Below are 21711 nucleotides of genomic sequence, written 5' to 3'. Positions count from 1 at the left end.
AAACGCATGCTAGTAGAAGTCATTGCTCCTGCTCGAGAGTCTACACATTCTGGGTGATGCGATACAACGTCATCTCACTGGCTTCTTCTCTGTCAAGCTCTCATTGGCTATTCAAAATTTGTCACTGCACATCTCCCACTACAAGAGCATTGCAGAGTTTGAAAATAACGGGACTTTTGGGACAGCTCAAAGACTGGATCAGTAGCCCTGAAATTGCGTCTCTGACCCGCTTACATCAAACAAGCATCGATGACAGCCGCAAGCCCCAAGTAGGCAACGACACAGGGATATTGTCACTTATTGGGACAGCTAAATTGGGGCCAAAATCGTGTATGCCTGGCTTAAGTTGAAGCTGCCAGAATGCCTCAGACTGCCCCATCCATCCATACTTACCATTGTAAAGTTCTCCTGACCGCACTCCCTCCCTTTATATCTGCAGTCCAGCAGCATCTCATCTATGTTGTGATTTGTCCATTGCACAAATTCTAGCATTTTGAAGGTCTTGCTGGGGAAGAACTTGCTTTTGTCTGTGGGCTGCCCCAGTGCAGCCAGGAAGTCAAAGTCTCCCTGCTCCACGTCCAACATGCAGGCCATCTAGAGCAGGTTGTTCCTTCACACCTGGGAGTTATGGAAGCTATTATAGTTACAGAGATTGATAGCTGGGAATAGCATGACAAGGCTATCCATCTCTTCCGGGATGGGGACATTGTGGTACTGGTAGTACAAAATCACCATGCCCACCACCTGGTAGAGGAAGCAGGACACCGTGATGTGAGGAGGAACCCCGGGGCTGCTCATCCTCCACCGTCGGGGGAATCCATCCTCCTGAATCAAGCAGCTAAAGTTGAGGTTCCTTCGCAACCACAATCACTACGATGCAAGCTCTGCTAGTCTTGTGGAGCTCTGAAAGACAGTTCCTTTTAACCACAACTTCTGCTACCGTACACAAGCTCCTGGTGCTCCAGTGAAGCTCAGAAGGATTGCTGGTGGCAGGGAGGTTGTCCAAAAGTAAAGGGGGCGAGGGCAATCGAACCAATAAGCGTCCACTTTCCCCAGCAAAAAGGGGTGGGCTATCATCAGAAGCAGGAAAGGAGAGATGGATTGTTGATTCAGCCAATCCTTGGCGAGGTCTTAGAAGGCACATTGAAGAGCAGGAGATAGAGTTTCATTGGGATATGAGAAATAGTCCCACAGAGGGTTGGGTGGGACAGTGGGTTCAATCAGAGACCACAGCAATGATAAACATTGAATTCAATTATAGGAGATGCAGGAATAGAATTGCACCGGCTACACATATAAGAAAGTACTGTAAGTCTAGAAGCGTTATTTCCACATTATGAAGTAAAGAAACGCCTTTGGATCTCAATGTTCTCCTCTACATGATGTACAAGTTCACAAATAACATGAAGTTATGGTTTTATTGAATAGACAGACACTGGAATCCATATTTTCAGAGACAACATACACTTCAAAATACAGGAGAAGTTAGGTATCAATAAATGTATGTTCTTTTTTAACAATACAATATCTTGTACTTTTTTGTTTCTTCAATGATTTTAACAAGTCATCTGTCTGGCCTTGCTCATCTAGCAAACCAGTTCCATCCATTAACTTTAAGGCTGTTGCACTATATAATAGAAAAACAAGTCTGCATCGCCTGTATGCTTCCCCAAAACGAAAATGTCAACTAGAGGGAGCTGGACTCTTAACTTTGATCAGCAGTTTACAGTGTGTTTTCTTTTTCTGCAGTCTCCCTCTAATGTGTAATACAAAATACATAATTAATGAGCCTACCTCCCTGTTTATCTCTGCTACAGACAAAGGTATAGTGGGGACTGGGCCGATGTGATTCAAGACCTAAGTTTATGTTAGGCCATTATCATAGGCATTTGTTCCCATTGCGATTAATTTGTTGAAGACATTTGTTGTTACAAATGTCTGAGTCAAAGACATTTATTGATGAGCTCTATTAAATTGTTTTCAGAGCATTATATTTTGCCCAAAGAGAGCTATATATAGACATGTTCAATCTTTATTAAAAACGAATTCAGTTTAATGTAGACTCATAGGTGGGAGAGAGCATTTGGTGAAAGAGCTAGGTGAACCGTAATGAATATAATCCTCTTGTATTTGAAGAGCTAATGCTTGAGTTGGTTTTACAGCCACTGTGGTGAAGTGAATTTTGACAACGGGAAAGAGTTTAGAATAATCTCTATTCCCTCTTTCCCAACCCAGGGAAGAGACAGGACTGTGCAGGAGGGTGGCTGAGGACGCTACCTTTAGTCAGAAAATCTCTCATTATACCTTGGGCTGGCAGAGCAGACCATAGAGTAAAACAATTAATAAACCTGATTCAACTTCTAATCAACAATATTACTGTGTGAACCCATAAATTAGCCTATATGATTTTGGGTGACACTTTTACATCGAATTGCTCTTATACCTGTATAATAACCCAAATACTACTCTAGTAGCAATACAATATTGAATATGGCCTACAGTATAAAACAGTAAGTAGATCAGTTTAAACGGTAGAGTAGACACACAATACATGCTCACTCCAAACAGGGCAACACTACTGTCTCCAGAATATTATCTTTGCAATTATGAGAGCAAACGCCTCGGGCACCCATGGGAGGTTTAATCCTGCGGCCACTAAACCAAATTAGTTTGTGGTGATGTGAAAGCACATTTCAGTATTTAATCCCTGGGACTCTGCGATCGATAGGGCCCTGTTAGCAGTTGATGTTACACTTCAATAACACAGACCGCAAAGCAAATCAGGGGGAGGAAAATAGTTTTATTCAAAGAGAACAAATCATGCAGGGAGGTAGATGGTAGATGTTCATGCTCCCCTGTCCTCAGTGATTCTCTCCAGTGATTCTCTCCAGTGATTCTCTCCAGTGATTCTCTCCAGTGATTCTCTCCACAGAACAAAGGGACAGGATGTAGTTTTATAACCCAACCCTAGCCTATGGTTGACCAATTTGAATTCCTTGCAATAAAACTGGGCCAATGGGCAAATAAGAAGTATCCTATTTCAGGCTCAACGTATAAACAATTTGGACCAATGAGAACTTGCCATGTAGCTATGAGTCCCAGACTGAAATTCCTCCCATGTCTCTGACCATTGATATTACAGAAAAAACACAATTTCCATTGATCGTTAGTACTCTATTGACCTCTCGTCCTCTGCGTTGTGTATTTACCATCTAGATATTTTTTACACACCCCCCCCTAGTCCATTTTTAAAAGAAATATAATTAAAATGTATTTTACAACACATGAAAAAAATAGACTCTAAAAAACATAGTAAGCACTAAGGGTAAAATCATTCACATTAAACAGCTAGCATCCCTATAAAACACAAAGGGCATATTTTACTTGCAAGCTGCAATAAGAAACAGATTTCAAACAAAGTTATAGAAAATAAGTATTAACAGGTGTAATGATGATGTCCCTTACGATTCCTACCACATCCTGTATTAGGAGGAATCTCACACAAAAATATAGTGTCTACAAGACAATAATATTCAATCGTCCTATTGGCAAGGTAATCATTCACCAAGTCCATTAAAAGTGACCAGCTCTTCCACACTGGTATCAGTCCCACATAGATAACTATTAGAAGTTATGTTCTGCCAGTCTGCCAGTAGTGAGGAATTCTTCTTCTGTTCCACTGGTTGATAAAGACTTCTCTAATGAACATTTCACCGGTGATCTTTTATCATTTCAAGTACAGCCCTTGGGTCAAGGAATATAGCTTCAGCTTCAGACTGTAGATTCTCATAACCTGTACCTGTAATGAAGGAAACAAAAAAATGACAGTAACATGTCTAGGTTTCAAGAGAAATTGATCTTTCACATAGATTTCCCTATGTAACCATGTCCTGATTTTCAGGAAAACTTTGGACACTTCACCTAGATATCCCTAATATGATGACTGTGGTGTACAACGTAGAAGCTTATCAGGTTCTGATCATCTTACTATGCTTCTTCACCTGAGATTGACCCCCGATTGCTAATCAATCAGTTCTTTATTCTCCAGGCTCCGCTTTGTCATCAAAATGGATAACCTTGCAATGAGTGACATGTATCCATCGTGATTTTCCCTGGACTTTTACTGCTGACCTCGTTATGAACAAAACTTGATAAGGACCTTCCCATTTTGTCCCTAACTGCCCAGCCTGCCTTCCTCACACCCCCCTCCACAATGCTTGAACCATCTGTGTATAAGATAAACTCAGGGTTTTGCAACGGATGACTCTTAATAAACCCATCAGAGAGCTGATCCAAAACCAACTCACAACAGTCGTGTTCAAGTAATGTGGTATCTGGAGGAAGCATCAGAGTAGCTGGATTACATGGTGTGTCACGCGTTGTATGATGATGTTAGGAGCCTCCAACACTGTCGACCATTTGTTCCAACGAGCAGCTGTGACCTGTGCAGCTCAATTCATTGTCAAAAGAGCATGAACAGCATGTGGACACTGATGGTAAGCTGTTGGTCGAGAACAAGCGATGCCACCATTGACACAACGACATAAGTAGCCTGCATAGCTCTGAGACAGGGACCCCATCCCAACGCCACATCATCCAATTTCTTTGAATAGTAGCCTACAGGTTTCTGACAATCACCATGGTCTTGTGTCAGCACTAAGGTCATGCAGCCATCTTTTTCAGCCACAAAGAGGGTGAACGGTTGGCCTGAGTCCGGAATGCCCAAAGCCGGTATTGATGACAAAGATAGTTTGAGCTGGCCAAAAACCTCTTTCTGTTCATCTATGAAGGCTACAGAGTCTTTTGAATCAGGGTCTCCCTTGAGGAGGTCGTTAAGGTATTGTGCAATTTCGGCAAAGGAGCCCACCCAGCATCTGTTGTAGTTGCACAAGCCCATGAAGGAGCAAAGTTCTTTAATAGTAGTGGGCTCTGGGCTCCTTGGCAGCTTGTATGGCAGCCGTACAACTTTGTGTCATCTCTCCTTTTCCCTGTGAAACCAGCTGACCAAGATAGATAACCCGTGATTGCATGAGTAGGGCCTTCTTAGGGCTAGCTTTATGGCCTTTGGCATGCAAGTGGTCTAATAGTGATTTTAGCATGTGTTTCCTCATCTTCTGAGGCCAGCAATATATCATCAACATATTGTATGACAACAGAGGACATCTCAGGGAGATCTTGGAGATGTCTCCGCAATGCCTGATGGTAAAGGACTATTATGAAGGCCCATAGGAGTCCTAGTCCACTAATACTGTTAACCATCCACAGAAAAAGCAAGCCATGGATGGACCTCTGGATGTAAGGGTACAGACCAGAGCCCATTGGCCATATCAATGACTGAGAACACAGAGTGAGCAGGTGACAATGAGGAGAAAATGGTTGAAGTGTCAGCCACCAGTGGAGTGAGCTTGGAGATGGCTTCATTTTCATTCCGGTTGTCCACCGTCACTCGCCAGTCACCACTTGATTTTTTCACTGGCCATACTGGGCTTTTAGAGGCAGAACGTGTCTTTTCAACTATACCCATGTCCCATATATCTTTCATCACTACTTTAGTAGCGGCCATAGCTTCCTTGCTAAATCACGCAATAATAACATACACCATGTTTCTCTTTTCCTGAACGAATAATGTTGTTGGTTTCACTCGGAATCTGCACAACTCCGATAACAGCCGGTTTATTATGTTGATTGATGTCTCTGTCCAGTCGTGACAACCTGCCGATGATGTCGCCATAGTTTTGTCTCTCCCAGTCATTAGTTGTGGACACTAATGCGCAAATCATCATGTATGGATTGCATCAGCTGATGGATGATTATCACATTTTTGGAGGAATTGAGTGTATCGTCATCTTCCATGTCGGGTAACCCACTGTGTTTAACCACCTCTGCTCTAAACCTTTCTTCAAATTCAACAAACATTTCTTTAGGTTTTTGAACACATTTCTTTCTCTCTCCCCAATTGGTGGTTGCATTGGTCAAACCCTTAAGGAAACCATCTTGCTCTTCACCACCCACAGCTCTATAAACCTTTTCTTCAAGTACACCATGTTCACAGTTGTTCCAAACAAAGGCTAATAACTGTAACCCATCATAGGGATGTAGATTGTAGAGTTTCTTATAATGCTTCAAATGGTCCCATGTTTTCATACCCACGTCTTGTGGATGTTTAAAAGTTTTTGACCATTCATCCAACTGTTTTGGATATGGTGATTTATGTGTGATTACTGTCACTGAAGGTTTGTCTTTACTACTTTTTACAGCCTGTGTTCTGGTTGGCCTAAGACAGCGTTCGTCACCGCTGTCAGAATCTGTTGACTCAAAGCCAGGCAATGCTGACAAGATGCTTGAAACCCGATCAGCAACTCAGTGTGAGGGTAGATTGAGGGAACAGGTGGGTGTCAAGTCTGCCACCCGTGCCTCCAATAATTGTTGAATTTCACTTTTCAAGGTTTTTATCTGTTTCCCAAGAGCCCTCAAACTTTCTTTATCTCTATTCAACGTCCTGTCACGGTTATCAAGACACAATTTCTCATCACTCTTCCTTACTTCGGCTAATAGAGTTAAAGACAATCTTGTTTTTGTCAACGAGTTAGACATTCTCTGTATTTTTCCCCAAGCTTTTTGTATATCAGACAGATTCCATATTCCATCTTTGTCAACAATGATGGAATATTTCTTTATTAATCTCTTGCCTACACGGCTCTACTTTGAAATGGTTCTTCATATCACTAGACAGTGAATTTAAAATCTCTTTCATGCTCACATCCGGAGGAGCTGTTCCACCCTTTTCCAAAGTGGTTTTCTCACTTAACAATGGCATTACATGAACTTCATAAGTTGTATAATATATATCTATGTTTATATATTTATTCAACCCAAATATATATCTATATATATAACCAAACCTATCTATAGAACACAAATTGTCTCTGTAGGGCCTGGATACCCATAAAACTTGTGTTCACTTCAAAAGTTTGTGTGAAAATTGCTACTCAACCAGCAACTCACTCCTATGCAACAAGAAGGTTTCACACCCTTAATCAATTATGGCTTATTTTAACTCATAGGGATTTAAGAAAAGGACTCAAACCTTTAATAGAGGACTTGAACCCCTATACATCACAGATACGTATCACTCATTGCATGCACTAATTTTAACCTGATTTGGTTAATAGAGGACTTGAACCCCTATACATCACAGATACGTATCACTCATTGCATGCACTAATTTTAACCTGATTTGGTTCTTTTAATATTATAATTGGTCTAGACTCACCCAGCACTTATGCCATCAATCAGGAGATTAAGAGTTGACTCCCAAAGTGGGTTGCGCTCAGCCTTCTCTCTTTCTTCTGGATCAACTCATAGTTGATGAGTTTTCTTGTTGTTTTTCACGGCCAATTCATCTGGGTCACGGCACCAAGTGTTAGCAGTTGATGTTACTCTTCAAAAACACAGACCCCAAATCAAATCAGTGGGAGGAAAATAGGTTTATTCAAATAGAACAAATCATGCGGGGAGGTAGATGGTAGATGTTCATGCTCCCCTGTCCTCAGTGATTCTCTCCAGTGATTTTCTCCTGTGATTCTCTCCACAGAACAAAGGGACAGGATGTGGTTTTACAACCCAGCCCTAGCCTGTGGATGACCAATTAAAATTCCTTGCAATAAAACTGGGCCAATGGCCAAATAACAAGTTTCCTATTTCAATTTCAATGTATAAACAATTTGGACCAATGAGAACTTGCCATGTAGCTATGAGTCCCGGACTGAAATTCCTCACGTCTCGGACCCATTGATATAACAGAAAAAACACTAAAAAACACTAGTACTCTATTGACCTCTCGTCCTCTGCATTGTGTATTTATATTTGAAATATTCTTATACTAGAAGTTAGCTATAGGTACATGGTTAATAGTCACGTCAATTCCCGCTCTGGAGCTCGATGTCGCCGGTCTACTATCTACCAGTCCTGGCAACCTTTCATTACGCACACCTGCGCCCCATTATTAGACACACCTGGACTTCATCACTACCCTGATTACTCCCCCTTTATTTCGCCCTCAGTTGTCATCAGTCCTTAGGTGTTATTGTTTTTTTCTCATGTTCAGTACGCTTCCCATGTTTGTTATTTTGTATCTGTTCCGTATTGAACTCACCTTCTGCAGCTGCTTTCTGACTCCCGGCATATACGTTACAGAATAACACCTCACAATATGGAAGCAGCAGAAGATTCAACCCCCTTCCAGACGGTTAATGAATAAGGTCATCTATTCCATCAACACCATGACAAGCTAACAAAACTAGGTACGGCCATGGAGGAGGTCCTCCGCCTCGACCCCACCTGTGAGGTCCCCATACACCTATCAGAGGGCCTCCTACCACAGGTCGTCACAGTGAGCCAGTCCCCCAGCCTACCCAGCTGTCCACCCAGGTCAGCGATGCCTGGCTGTCCCTTCCGGAAAAATATGACGGCAGTCCATCAAATTATTGTGGCTTCCTACTACAGTGCTCCCTCTATTTTGCCTTTCAGATGGGAGCCCCCCACCACTGAGAGGTCCAAGGTTGCCACAGGAGACGAGAGGAGGAGCTGGGTTCCTATGAGAGGTTCATGGCTCTGTTCAGGGTGGTCTTCAACCATCCTCCAGAGAGCAGAGAGGGAGGTGAGAGACTTTTCCAGCACCAGCAGGGTGCCCAGACCGCTGCGGAGTACACCCTCATCTTTCAGACTGTGGCAGCCTCCAGTGGATGTAATAAGCTGGAGCTCCATACTCTATTCCGCAGTGGACTATGTGAGGAGGTCCAGATGGAATTGGCATGTCAGGATGACAACATATCCTTGGACACTCATCTCACTGGCCATCCGTGTGGATAACCTTATTCGGGAGCACCGGTGTCCACCTCGCCACTCGCCTCCGTCCTTTGGCTATCCTGAGGCAAAGCCTGAACCCATGGAAGTAGGAACCATATGCCTCTCTGTGGCAGAGCGGCGTCGTTGGAGACAGCTGGGGCTCTGTCCCTGTTGTGGCCAGGAGGGGCACCAGCTTCAGCGGTGTCCGGTGCGCCCTAACGCGGGGTCCACTAGAGCATTAGGGTAGTCCCGTGACCTTCCGTCTACCAGGGTAGGCGCGAGTATTCCATTGTCATCGTTTTCCGCCAAACCCTTTATAGTTCCTATTTCACTGGCTGGCTGTCCCTCAAGTGTTGTCTCTACAGCTCTAGTGGACTCCGGTGCCACTGGAAACTTCATCGACCAGGCTCTCGACTCCTCCCTGAACTTAACCTCATACCCGCTCTCCTCTCCTTTTCCTTTCCAAGCCCTAGATACGCGACCATTGGGATCCAGCACAATTACGCACATCACCGCACCACTCACCCTCACCGTTGGACCCATGCACCAGGAAAGCCTTGCCTTCTTCATCACCACCGAGGTAATCCTCGGCCTCCCGTGGCTCCAACGTCACAACCCCACCATCTCATGGTCGAGCATGAACACCACCACCTGGGGACCAGGATGTCGGAGGACCTGCTTCCCTGTACCCTGTGGTTCCATGCCGATTGAGAGTCCTGTAAGTGCCCTCCAGCCCATCAACCGGTCATCCCGTATTGTTGGCCCCGTGTTTTGGACGTTGATGTGGACATCCACCAGGCTCTAGAGATGAAACCTGCACCTGCCACCTGCCCTCCAAAACGCATCTATGTCCCCACGGGGGTGAGAGATTGGCTGTTGACCTGGGCACATACTGTACATCCCTCGCCGCTGGAAACCCAGCTATCACCCGCACCATCCATATCCCTCTCCGAGAAGTAATGGTGGTCCACCTTGGCGCAGGACATCGCCCACTATGTCAACTCATGCTCTATAGGTACCCAATCCAAATCTCCCTGGCACGCTCCAGTAGGGAAACTCATTCCCCTTCCTGTGCCTCAGCGGCCTTGGTCCCATGTGTCAATCGATTTTGTTACTGATCTTCCCCCACCTGATGGTTTCACCACTGTTATGGTTGTTGTTGACAGATTCTCCAAATCTTTCCGTTTTATCCCTTGGTCTCCCTACCGCTGTCCATGTCGCTGAGGCACTGTTCTAGCAGGTCTTCCGACACTATGGCCTTTCGGAGAACATCGTCTACGACCGAGGTTCCCGATTCATGCGGGTATGGAGAGCCTTCATGGAGAAGCAGGGGTCATGGTCAGCTTCACATCCAGGTACCGGCATCAGTCTAACGGGCAGGTAGAGAGGACCAACCAAGAGCTGGGGAGGTTCCTTAGGAGTCACTGGCAGGACTGGCAGCGGGAGTGGGCCCAGATCCTTCCCTAGGCGTTGTATGCCCAGAACTCATTTTGTCACTCCTCCACCAGGCTGTCTCCCTTCCAGTGCGTCCTGGGGTACCAGCCGGACCTGGATCCGTGAATCCCAAGCCAGACCGAAGCTCTGCGGTGGACGAGTAGTTCCGGCAGAGGAGGTTTGGAATGCTGCCCACATGAGGCTCCAACGTGCCATCCTCCACCAGATTGAGCAGGTGTACCAACACCGCAGTGAGACTCCCGCGTCTGGCTCTCCACCAGGAACCTCCCGTCCACCTGCTGGAAGCTAAGCCCACGGTTTGTGGGGCCATTCAAAGTCCTGCAGAGGCCCAATGAGATAACTTACCGATTACAGCTCCCCACTAACTACCGGATCTCACCCTATTTTCACGTTTCCCTCCTCAGGCTGGTGGTTCCTGGTCCCCTGGCTGATGCCATCCTCCACGACCCCCCTCTACCTCCCCTGGAAATCCAGGGAAGCACCACCGATGCCGTCAGATCCCTCCTGGACTCCTGACGTCGTGGGTGTTGGCTCCAGTACCTGGTGGACTGGAAGGGGTACCGTCCAGAGGAGTGGTGTTGGGTTCCGGTGGACGACATTCTAGATCCCAAATTCATCCGAGAATTCCACCTTAGCCGTCCGGTCTGGCCCGCTCCTCGCCCTCGGGGCCACCCCCCTGGACGGCATCCCCCTGCAGCGTGCACTGGAGCAGTGCTGTGGTGGGCTGTCACGTCTACTTCCGCTCTGGCACTCAACGTCACAAGTCTCCTAACTACCGGTCCTGGCAACCTTTCATTACGCACACCTGCGCTCCATTATAAGACACACCTGGACTTCATCACTCCCCTGATTAGTCCCCCTTTATTTAGCCCTCAGGTGTCATCAGTTCTTAGGTGTTATTGTTTTTTTCTCATGTTCAGTACGCTTCCCATGTTTGTTCTTTTGTATTAAACTCACCTTCTGCAGCTGCTTTCTGACTCCCGGCGTATACGTTACAAATACCCTGGCTCTTTCAGCGGCGCAAGGGAAGGAAGCCGGAGCAGAGCTGCTTTCACACGTGGAGGTAACTAATCTCTTCGGAGACTAAGTGCCCCTTCTCATCATTCGCTTTGTATCCCGGCAACGCAATGAAATGTCAGGCAGACCCAGTATCTGTATCTGACTGAGCTCATGCTATAAGCAAGATATAAGGCTGCCATTTTCATTATGCTGAAAGGTCATTTGAATAAGCAACGTTGAGGGAAAGGTCCTAAATCTGTCTCTCTATTCCTTACATGATAATTACCCTCTCGCCAGTTTTGTAGAAGACCCCATTGTCACCATCATCAGGAGAGACTTCTTACAAACTGCATTTCTACAATACTGAATTACAATCACAAAACGAAAAGGGGAAACCTTGAGAAAAGCAGAGAAAACCTGTTTTGGTGATTTTTGGTTATACCATTAAAATAAATAAATCACAGCAATTTTTCATTCAGTAGTTTTTACATGAGTAAGTTCAATACCATTGGAAATGAATGTTAAGTTCAATTTATATTCTTAAAACTTTTAAGATAAATACATGTAGCCCAATGTCAAAACACAGTTTTAAAGTGTCCAAATAAATAACTATTACGTAGAAACAGTTTGTGATATATAGAAAATATAAACATCTACACATACAGTTGAAGTCGGAAGTTTACATAAACTAGTTTTAATGACTCCAACCTAAGTGTTTCAACCACTCCACACATTTCCTGTTAACAAACTATAGTTTTGGCAAGTCGGTTAGGACATCTACTTTGTGCATGACACAAGTAATTTTTCCAATAATTGTTTACAGATCGATTATTTCACTTATAATTATAACACTGTATCACAATTCCAGTGGGTCAGAAGTTTACATACACTAAGTTGACTGTGCCTTTAAACAGCTTGGAAAATTCCAGAAAATTATGTCATGGCTTTAGAAGCTTCTGATACCTCCAATTGACTCAAATGATGTCAATTAGCCTGCACCTGTGGATGTATTTCAAGGCCTACCTTCAAACTCAGTGCCTCTTTGCTTGACATCATGGGAAAATCAAAAGAAATCAGCCAAGACTTCCGAAGAAAAATTGTAGACCTCCACAAGTCTGGTTCATCCTTGGGAGCAATTTCCAAATGCCTGAAGGTACCACGTTCATCTGCACAAACAATGGTACGCAAGTATAAACACCATAGGACCACACAGCCGTCATACCGCTCAGGAAGGAGACGCATTCTATCTCCTAGAGATGAACCTACTTTGGTGCGAAAAGTGCAAATCAATCCCAGAACAATAGCAAAGGACCTTGTGAAGATGCTGGAGGAAACAGGTACAAAATAGTCTATATCCACAGTAAAACGAGTCCTACATCGACATAACCTGAAAGGCCGTTCAGCAAGGAAGAAGCCACCACTCCAAAACTGCCATAAAAAAGCCAGACTACGGTTTGCAACAGCACATGGGGACAAAGATCGTACTTTTTGGAGAAATGTCCTCTGGTCTGATGAAACAAAAATAGAACTGCTTGGCCATAATGACCATCGTTATGTTTGGCAGAAAAAGGGGGATGCTTGCAAGCTGAAGAACACCATCCCAACCGTGAAGCACGGGGATGGCAGCATCATGTTGTGGGGGTGCTTTGCTGCAGGAGGGACTGGTGCACTTCACAAAATAGATGGCATCATGAGGGAGGGAAATTATGTGGATATATTGAAGCAACATCTGAAGACATCAGTCAGGAAGTTAAAGCTTGGTCGTAAATGGGTCTTCCAAATGGACAATGACCCCAAGCATACTTCCAAAGTTGTGGCAAAATGGCTGAAGGACAACAAAGTCAAGGTATTGGAGTGGCCATCACAAAGCCCTGACCTCAATCCTATAGAAAATTTGTGGGCAGAACTGAAAAAGCGTGTATGAGCAAGGAGGCCTACGAACCTGGCACAGTTACACCAGCTCTGTCAGAAGGAATGGGCCAAAATTCACCCAACTTATTGTGGGAAGCTTGTGGAAGGCTACCCGAAACGAATGACCCAAGTTAAACAATTTGAAGGCAATGCTACCAAATACTAATTCAGTGTATGTAAACTTCTGACCCACTGGGAATGTGATGAAAGAAATAAAAGAGGAATAAATCATTCTACTATTATTCTGACATTTCACATTCTTAAAATAAAGTGGTGATCCTATCTGACCTAAGACTGGTAATTTTTACTAGCATTAAATGTCAGGAATTGTGAAAAACTGAGTTTAAATATATTTGGCTAAGATGTATGTAAACTTCTGACTTCAACTATACATGTGCAGCAATAGTAATCATATTACTTGTATTTGGGTTGACGTTTGGGTTGTAGTGCTGTTTAAACTAACACTATTCAAAGGCCACACGGAAACTTGGAATAACCTATACATGGTTGGTATGATGAGAATTTGTAGAAGTCTTCTATCTATATTTTGGAATGGCTAATGATAATTCCGGGAGGCTGCATTCACAGAAAAGGGAACAAACGACTTTTTCTGTTAACTTCAAAGAACTCCATACGAAATCAACATTGACAAAGGTTGGCTGCTATTTAAGTGATAGTTTGATTTTCAAATCCTTGTATTGGTGCGTGGCAAGCGACTTTTATGGAGAGACCGCCCAGAGTTTAACATTCCATTTGAGAAAGTAAATGATAGCTGCGTACTAATTCCTGCGACCCCCAGCACATGACACAATGAACAGCACAAAACCAAAGATAGATATTTTTGAAGAAATGTATCTTGTGTCATCGTGTTGACTATAAACTTTTATACCACCACCAATCTGAGGTAAAATGGATGTGTAATTATATGTGATCAAAACATTAGCTTATGTAACGTAGTAACACATACTGTCCACATTATCGAAAGTAGCGTAATATACACTACCGTTCAAAAGTTTGGGCTCATTTAGAAATGTCATTATTTTTGTCCATTAAAATATCATCAAATTGATCAGAAATACAGTGTAGACATTGTTAATGTTGTAAATTACTATTGTAGCTGGAAACGGCAGATTTTTTATGGAATATCTACATAGCGGTACAGAGGCCCATTATCAGCAACCATCACTTCTGTGTTCCAATGGCACGTTGTGTTAGCTAATCCAAGTTTATCATTTTAAAAGGCTAATTGACCATTAGAAAACACTTTTGCAATTATGTTAGCACAGCTGAAAACTGTTGTTCTGATTAAAGAAGCTATGAAACTGGCCTTCTTTAGACTAGTTGAGTATCTGGAGCATCAGCATTTGTGGGTTCGATTACAGGCTCAAAATGGCCAGAAACAAATAACTTTCTTCTGAAACTCGTCAGTCTATTCTTGTTCTGAGAAATCAAGGCTATTCCATATGAGAAATTGCCAAGAAATTGAAGATCTCGTACAACGCTGTGTACTACTCCCCTCACAGAACAGTGCAAACTGGCTCTAACCAGAATAGAAAGAGGATTGGGAGGCACCGGTGCACAACTGAGCAAGAGGACAAGTACATTAGTGTCTAGTTTGAGAAACAGATGCCTCAACTGGCAGCTTCATTAAATAGTACCCGCAAAACACCAGTCTCAACGTCAACAGTGAAGAGGAGACTCCGGGATGCTGGCCTTCTAGGCAGAGTTGCAAAGAAAAAGCCATATCTCAGACTGACCAATAAAAAGAAAAGATTAAGATGAACAAAAGAACACAGACACTGGACAGAGGAACTTTTCTGTTGTGTCCACACCATACATGCCCTTCAAAATCAAGTTTCTTACCCACGCAAAAGTTTCATTTACTGAGATAAAGTATGGGTTTAAGGATTTTAGTACTGTTATTCACCACTTTCTCCTTCATGGGTTGACACCCCACCTTCACGACCTCGGGACCTTTACCTCCCTCCCTCATCCTCTCAACTGCCATCAACTGTTTCGCAGCCTACCAATATCAGCTGGTTCACCTTGGCGATTAGGTCCTCGGTTTCATCGGCTGGCAGTCCTGCAACTATGACAGACACGTTTTAGTGGAACTTAGTTGTTTTGGCAGCGCCTATTCTCCAAGATTCTAGGAATTCTACACGAGTCTCCAGATGTCCAACTTCAAGAGCTATGTGGTCATGTAGCTGCTTGTTATTATTCTCCAGTTGAGTCAGCAAAACTGTATGATTATCCTGGATGGCTTTATCCACGTAAACTGTTAACTTTGCTATTCATTTCTTTTTCATTACTCAGCTTCCTTTCAGCCATCTTTGGATTGGCACTTTCTTTCTTTGATAAATTTAGCTCTATGCTTTTCTCACTACTGCGTAGATTTCTACAGGAGTCCATATGTTTTAGCGGTTAAGTGTTTCTGTTATTGCCGTTGAAGTTAGCTAGCCAGCTACGTTTATAGCTAGGCTAACCAGCTAACTCGCCAAGCATTCCCCAACAAGTCTGTCAATTGACGATATTTCACCCAAACGGGATTCAGACTTCAGCTGCCTCCGTTTATTGGCCGATCTCTATGTTTTAAACTTTAGCAGAGTTTTTAATTGTCATTTATCCATTTGTTATATCCTGCCTGTTTGGCCCTGTCCGGGGGTATCATCGGATGGGGCCACAGTGTCTTCTGATCCCTCCTGTCTCAGCCTCCAGTATTTATGCTGCAGTAGTTTATGTGTCGGGGGGCTAGGGTCAGTCTGTTACATCTGGAGTATTTCTCTTGTCTTATCCGGTGTCCTGTGTGAATTTAAATATGCTCTCTCTAATTCTCTCTTTCTCTCTTTCTGTCTTTCTCTCGGAGGACCTGAGCCCTAGGGCCATGCCTCAGGACTACCTGGTATGATGACTCCTTGCTGTCCCCAGTCCACCTGGCCGTGCTGCTGCTCCAGTTTCAACTGTTCTGCCTGCGTCTATGGAACCCTGACCTGTTCACCGGACGTGCTTGTTGCACCCTCGACAACTACTATGATTATTATTATTTGACCATGCTGGTCATTTATGAACATTTTAACATTTTGACCATGTTCTGTTATAATATCCACCCTGCACAGCCAGAAGAGGACTGGCCACCCCTCATAGCCTGGTTCCTCTCTAGGTTTCTTCCTAGGTTTTTGGCCTTTCTAGGGAGTTTTTCCTAGGGAGTTTTTCCTAGCCACCGTGCTTCTTTCACATGCTTTGCTTGCTGTTTGGGGTTTTAGGCTGGGTTTCTGTACAGCACTTTGAGAATATCAGCTGATGTACGAAGGGCTATATAAAAATAAATTTGATTTACAGCCGATACAGATACACTCTTAGAAATAAAGGTGCCATCTAGAACCTAAAATGATACTTTGGCTGTCCCCATAGGGGAATCCTTTGAAGAACTCTTTTTGGTTCCAGGTAGAACCCTTTACATGATTCTACCTGGAACACAAAAGAGTTCTACCTGGAACCAAAAAGGGTTCTACCTGGGGCTACTTTGCCAAACCATTCAATTGATAGTAGCATTCTATTCAATAACAAAAAAAGACAATAACAAGTAATAGATGTGTCCTGTATAATTATATTGCTGAGTGCAAGGTCTTGATCCATTCAGAGACATCAGCATCAAGCCTGTCTTGTCAGTCTGGACTCCATCATATCATCTTGGAAGTCTCCCAAGTGCTGTCTCCATAAAGGTATCTGTGAACACATGCACACAGTCACGGTTCTATTACCAATGGCAGTTAGAATCTGTTTTTTGTCAGATATCACCTATTCTATGTTGAAGTTTGATCAGGTCAGATTAAATCTACCTAATTTTGTTCTCCCCATCGACAACTGTTGGTGAGCAGGCAAGAGGGGAGGTCTTTGCCAGAGCCACATTTATGGGCATAGCAGCGTAGATCAGCTCCTGGCCCCTCATCAAAGATACTGGATCGTCTCTTTCACACATACACAATCAATGGTAGTTATGATTAGCCTGGGGGAACCAACCTGATCCTTGTGTTCACCTTTCTATTTCACTTCAGATATCATAAAATGTGAAGAGAAATAGAATGGTGAACACAGCGATCAGGCTCGTTCATCAAGCTAAGTTATGCCTTGGAAATAAGAAACAAATAATGGCAGTTTACATACACCGTTGTAGTCAGACATGAGTTAGCTAGTACCACCATAGCTGCATCCAATATTTATTTGTGCCTTAGACATGGGTTGCACCTCAAAAGGCTAATGTGACTGTTTGGTCTAAATTAAACTAAATTATAGTGGCATGGAAACAAGATGACATTGCTGAAGTAGGCAAATAAATTAGTAAGAAAAAACTTTGCCATATTATGATGTCGTCAAATTTCCATTAGAGAGATGGCAATGTTGCCATTAATGTAACTAGCAAAGTTAGTCAAAAATAGCTAGCAATGCTAATGTTAGCTAGCTACAATACAGTGTTCCCCTCAATTTTAGTTAGCTGGCAGAAGTTATACTGCCTCTAAAGTCAATCTGGCGACATCACAATCATGACAAGAGGTTCCTACTAATTATTTGCCTTCTTTTGAAATGTTATTCTGTTTCCAAGTCAAATCTGAGTTGTATTGAAGTGTGAACATCAGCTATGCCAGTGATGATAGTGATAACGATCAACAATATATACATAACCAGATACATAACCAGCAGTCTATGGTTTAGCTACCGGTATACTCACCACCATTGGGGACCAACGAACTACAACCACCTATTCCGCACGGTAGGGTCCTTCAGTAGGGCATGCAAACCATAGTTGTCTGTGCATCCTGCTGGAAGCATGCATTGTCGAACTGGAGCCTCATGTCCAGGGTGAAGACATTTTATTCATGTATATAAGACATCACAAAGGTGTGCCAACTAAAATATATATCCCAGAAAAGCCTGAAGAATAGGACAAATTGACAAGTGAATATAAGTCTGTTCTTATGTCTGTAGCAGTTTGGATGAATGAGTGGTTACATAAAATACATGATGACACGTTAAATGGCTTCGAGAACGAGATGAAGAGACTCTTACTGTAATGTCAGGTACCACTGAAGGCCCCAATATTCAGTAAGGCAGCTGGAAGCAGTGGTGTCTCACCATCCAGGCCCATGTTACAGCATGTAGAGGTCTGATTGGGAGAGGACAGTATATACATGATGCACCTTTCCTCACCAAAGCCACGTTAGCATTTACTGCACATGTTGCTGAACAAGCCAACCATTTTGTTAGTGTCATTGATATAAATGGGCAATTCACATACAATATCCAGTTCATAAGCATTGACTGTAATACCTCTTGGGTCCTGTGGTTGTCTGGCAGCATTCTGCTTTCTAGTGATCTTACTCCCCCTCCACCTGAAATACAATAACAACAAAAACCTGAATAACAATAAGCCTAGTCAGTCAGTAATTTGGCTAACTAGGCTAATTAAACACTCATGTAACTGTTCACAAGCCTATTCAGTTAAATTATATCAAAACAATACAGCCTATTTGCAGGATGGGGCATTTTTCTTGCCAACTTTTTCAGTCACCAATTAATCAAAAACAGGCAGTGGAACGAAGTAGTTTGACAATAGTCTTCAAAAGTCAGTAACACGTCTTTAATATATAGCTAGCAAATATATAGTATTGCTTTCTTAGAAACCTAACTACTATGATTATGGTGGGACTTTTCCCCCCAGCAGTTTCAATTTAGGTAGCTAGCTACATGTTGACAGCTAGCTAATGGCATTTATACGACCTTTATCAATAAGATGGTTAACTACCACATATATTTGTTTCCACCTCGCATCTAAAGCGGCCTGATATAGCTAGCCAGTTGATAGTAAAGCTAGGATGAATGTCAGAAGCCAGCTAGCTAACGTTAACTTAGCTGCTTGTCAATGGAGTTAATCTGAAATGTACTATTTATATTTCACATAAACAAACTACTGTCATGTATTTTTACAACTAAAAAATATGTACACATATAAAAGAGATGATTACCTTCAGGTAGATCATTTTATTCCAGTTACTTTGTAGAAATGACTTCCCTTCTCCTCTTCAAGCTACTTCCTGAGATTTGATTGATGGAACAATCCGGCCAATGGTTGCAGGAATAGGCGGCGGTGGTTTTGGCTGATTGGTCAGGAGTAAAAGGTCCTGCCCGCAACGTTGCTCAGTCAATTTAAAAAAAATTGTGAATCTCTTTCTACAAAAGTACAAAACTTTGTACAAACTTGGTAACTCTTGGTAACGTGACAACAGTGACATAACTCCAAGCGTGCGCAGATACACAATCTTGAAGTGTATTTTTGTTTCGCAGCAGAATATTCATAGTCGTAAATAGAAAATAAAGGATGCTTGCAAATCTTATTGAATGTATTCAAATGTCAAGTTACATGTTTGCGACTGTTGTTACATTTTTCACACATTATGATACAAGCTTGCAAAATAAAATTGCACATTTACGAACCACAAATCTCAATGTGTGACCACGAATTTCAAAATACAAACTTACAGGGTTCTATCATTATTATCCCATACACTTTGTAGTACATTTTACACTAAAATAAGTCTGACTCATATCGATGCTACATAGGTAGTTTTCAATGGGATTAGTTGGTTTTTGGGGCAGTCGTTCTTTAAGGGGGTACACACAATTTGGCCATAATGAGTAAGGAACTATGGAAATACTTTAAATAAACCCTACTTAATCTATTTTTTTTTATTCATAGATGAAGTATGATTTACAGCATGTATCAGATGAGATAGAGATCATTACTACTAAATATATTATTAGGAAAAAGTAAGGTGTGCCGAAGCATTTTGTATCCTATAAAAGGTGTTCAAAACAGGTTGGGGACTACTGTACTGGATACTTGTCGGCATGCATCTGCTTTTATCTCTCTCCCACGCTCAGATGACATCAACGGAATATGTTAAGAGGTTATTTTCCTCTCTTTTTAAAGGTAGCTGGCTTCAAACCATTTCCTGTCATGACTCTAAATTGCAATTATTTGTGAGCACACCCTGCAGGACCTTTGGGATTTCAGTGCAGGAGGAAGGGAGCTAGCTTTAACTATCTCTTGATTTTGCATGGGAAGAGAAAAGTTGAACACAAATTGACTCATTATCCGAGTATGTGAATAAAAGAGACAGAGCCTTGGAAGTCCCTGTGGTGAGAAGAGGGCTGCTACAGTAGGTACAGTGTGCATGTGTGTGTGTGTGTGTGTGTGTGTGTGTGTGTGTGTGTGTATATATACACTGAGTATGCCAAACATTAGGAACACCTTCCTAATATTGAGTTGCATGTTGACTCCAACGCTTCCCACAGATGTGTCAAGTTCGCTGCTTTTCCTTTGGGTGGGGGACCATTCTTGAAACACACAGGAAACAGTTGGGCGTGTAAAACCCAGCAGCGTTGCAGTTCTTGACACAAACCGATGTGCCTGGCATCTACTACCATTCCATGTTCAAAGGCACTAAAATCTTTTGTCTTGCCCATTCACCCTCTGAATGTCACACATACAGAATCCATGTCTCAATTGTCTCACGGCTTGAAAATCCTTCTTTAACCCATCTCCTCCCCTTCATCTACACTGATTAAAGTGGATTTAACAAGTGACATCAATAAGGGATCCTAGCTTTCACCTGGTCAGTCTGTGTCATAAAAAGAGCAGGTGTTCTTAGTGTTTTGTATAATAAGTGTATCTACAGTGCATTCGGAAAGTATTCAGACACCTTTACTTTTTCCACATTTTGTTACGTTACAGCCTTGTTCTAAAAATGATTAAATCAATTGTTTTCCCCGTCAATCTAAACACAATACCCCATAACGACAAAGTGAAACAGGTTTTTAGACATTTTTGCAAATGTATTAAAAAATAAAAAAACAATACTTATTTACATAAGTATTCAGACCCTTTGCTATGAGCCTCGAAATTGAGCTCAAGTGCATCATGTTTCCATTGATCATCCTTGAGATGTTTCTACAACTTGATTGGAGTCTACATGTGATACATTTAATTGATTGAAAGGTCCCACAGTTGACAGTGCATGTCAGGGCAAAAAACCAAGCCATGAGGTCGAAGGAATTGTCGGTAGAGATTCGAGACAGGATTGTGTCAAGGCACAGATCTGGGAAGGGTACCAAAAAATGTCTGCAACATTGAAGGTCCCCAAGAACACAGTTGCCTCCATCATTCCTAAATGGAAGAAGTTTGGAACCACTAAGACTCTTCCTAGAGCTAGCCACCCAGCCAATCGAGGGAGAAGGGCCTTGGTCAGGGAGGTGACCAAAAAACTGATGGTCACTGACATAGCTCCAGAGCACCTCTTTGGAGATGGGAGAACGTTCTAGAAGGACAACCACTTTGAGTTTGCCAAAAGGCACCTAAAGGACTCTCAGACCATGAGAAACAAGATTCTCTGGTCTGATGAAACCAAAATTGAATAATTTGGCCTGAATACCAAGCGTCACATC

General features: G+C 42.8%; 1 protein-coding gene and 1 long non-coding RNA gene across 5 annotated transcripts in view; both read right to left on the bottom strand.

Annotated features, from left to right (window-relative positions):
- The window catches only part of LOC106599832 (acid-sensing ion channel 1C), a 206016-nt gene that overhangs the window by 55474 nt on the left and 128831 nt on the right, over positions 1-21711 (bottom strand). The gene's annotated exons all lie outside the window — the stretch shown is intronic.
- Positions 11817-19642, bottom strand: LOC106599844 (uncharacterized). Of its 3 annotated transcripts, none has more exons than XR_001327591.3 (5): positions 19233-19642; positions 18538-18599; positions 18277-18373; positions 17052-18141; positions 11817-16938 (listed from the first exon to the last, which is right to left on the bottom strand). It is a non-coding gene; the product is annotated as an uncharacterized LOC106599844 (long non-coding RNA). The 3 variants fall into 3 exon arrangements; XR_001327590.3 differs by having other exon boundaries at positions 17052-17180; positions 17939-18373; positions 19233-19535; XR_001327589.3 differs by having other exon boundaries at positions 17052-18373; positions 19233-19634.

The sequence above is a fragment of the Salmo salar genome, chromosome 03 (genome assembly GCF_965601325.2).
Source record: "Salmo salar chromosome 03, fSalSal1, whole genome shotgun sequence".
Taxonomy (NCBI): domain Eukaryota; kingdom Metazoa; phylum Chordata; class Actinopteri; order Salmoniformes; family Salmonidae; genus Salmo; species Salmo salar.
This window is presented reverse-complemented; position numbering and strand designations above follow the sequence as displayed.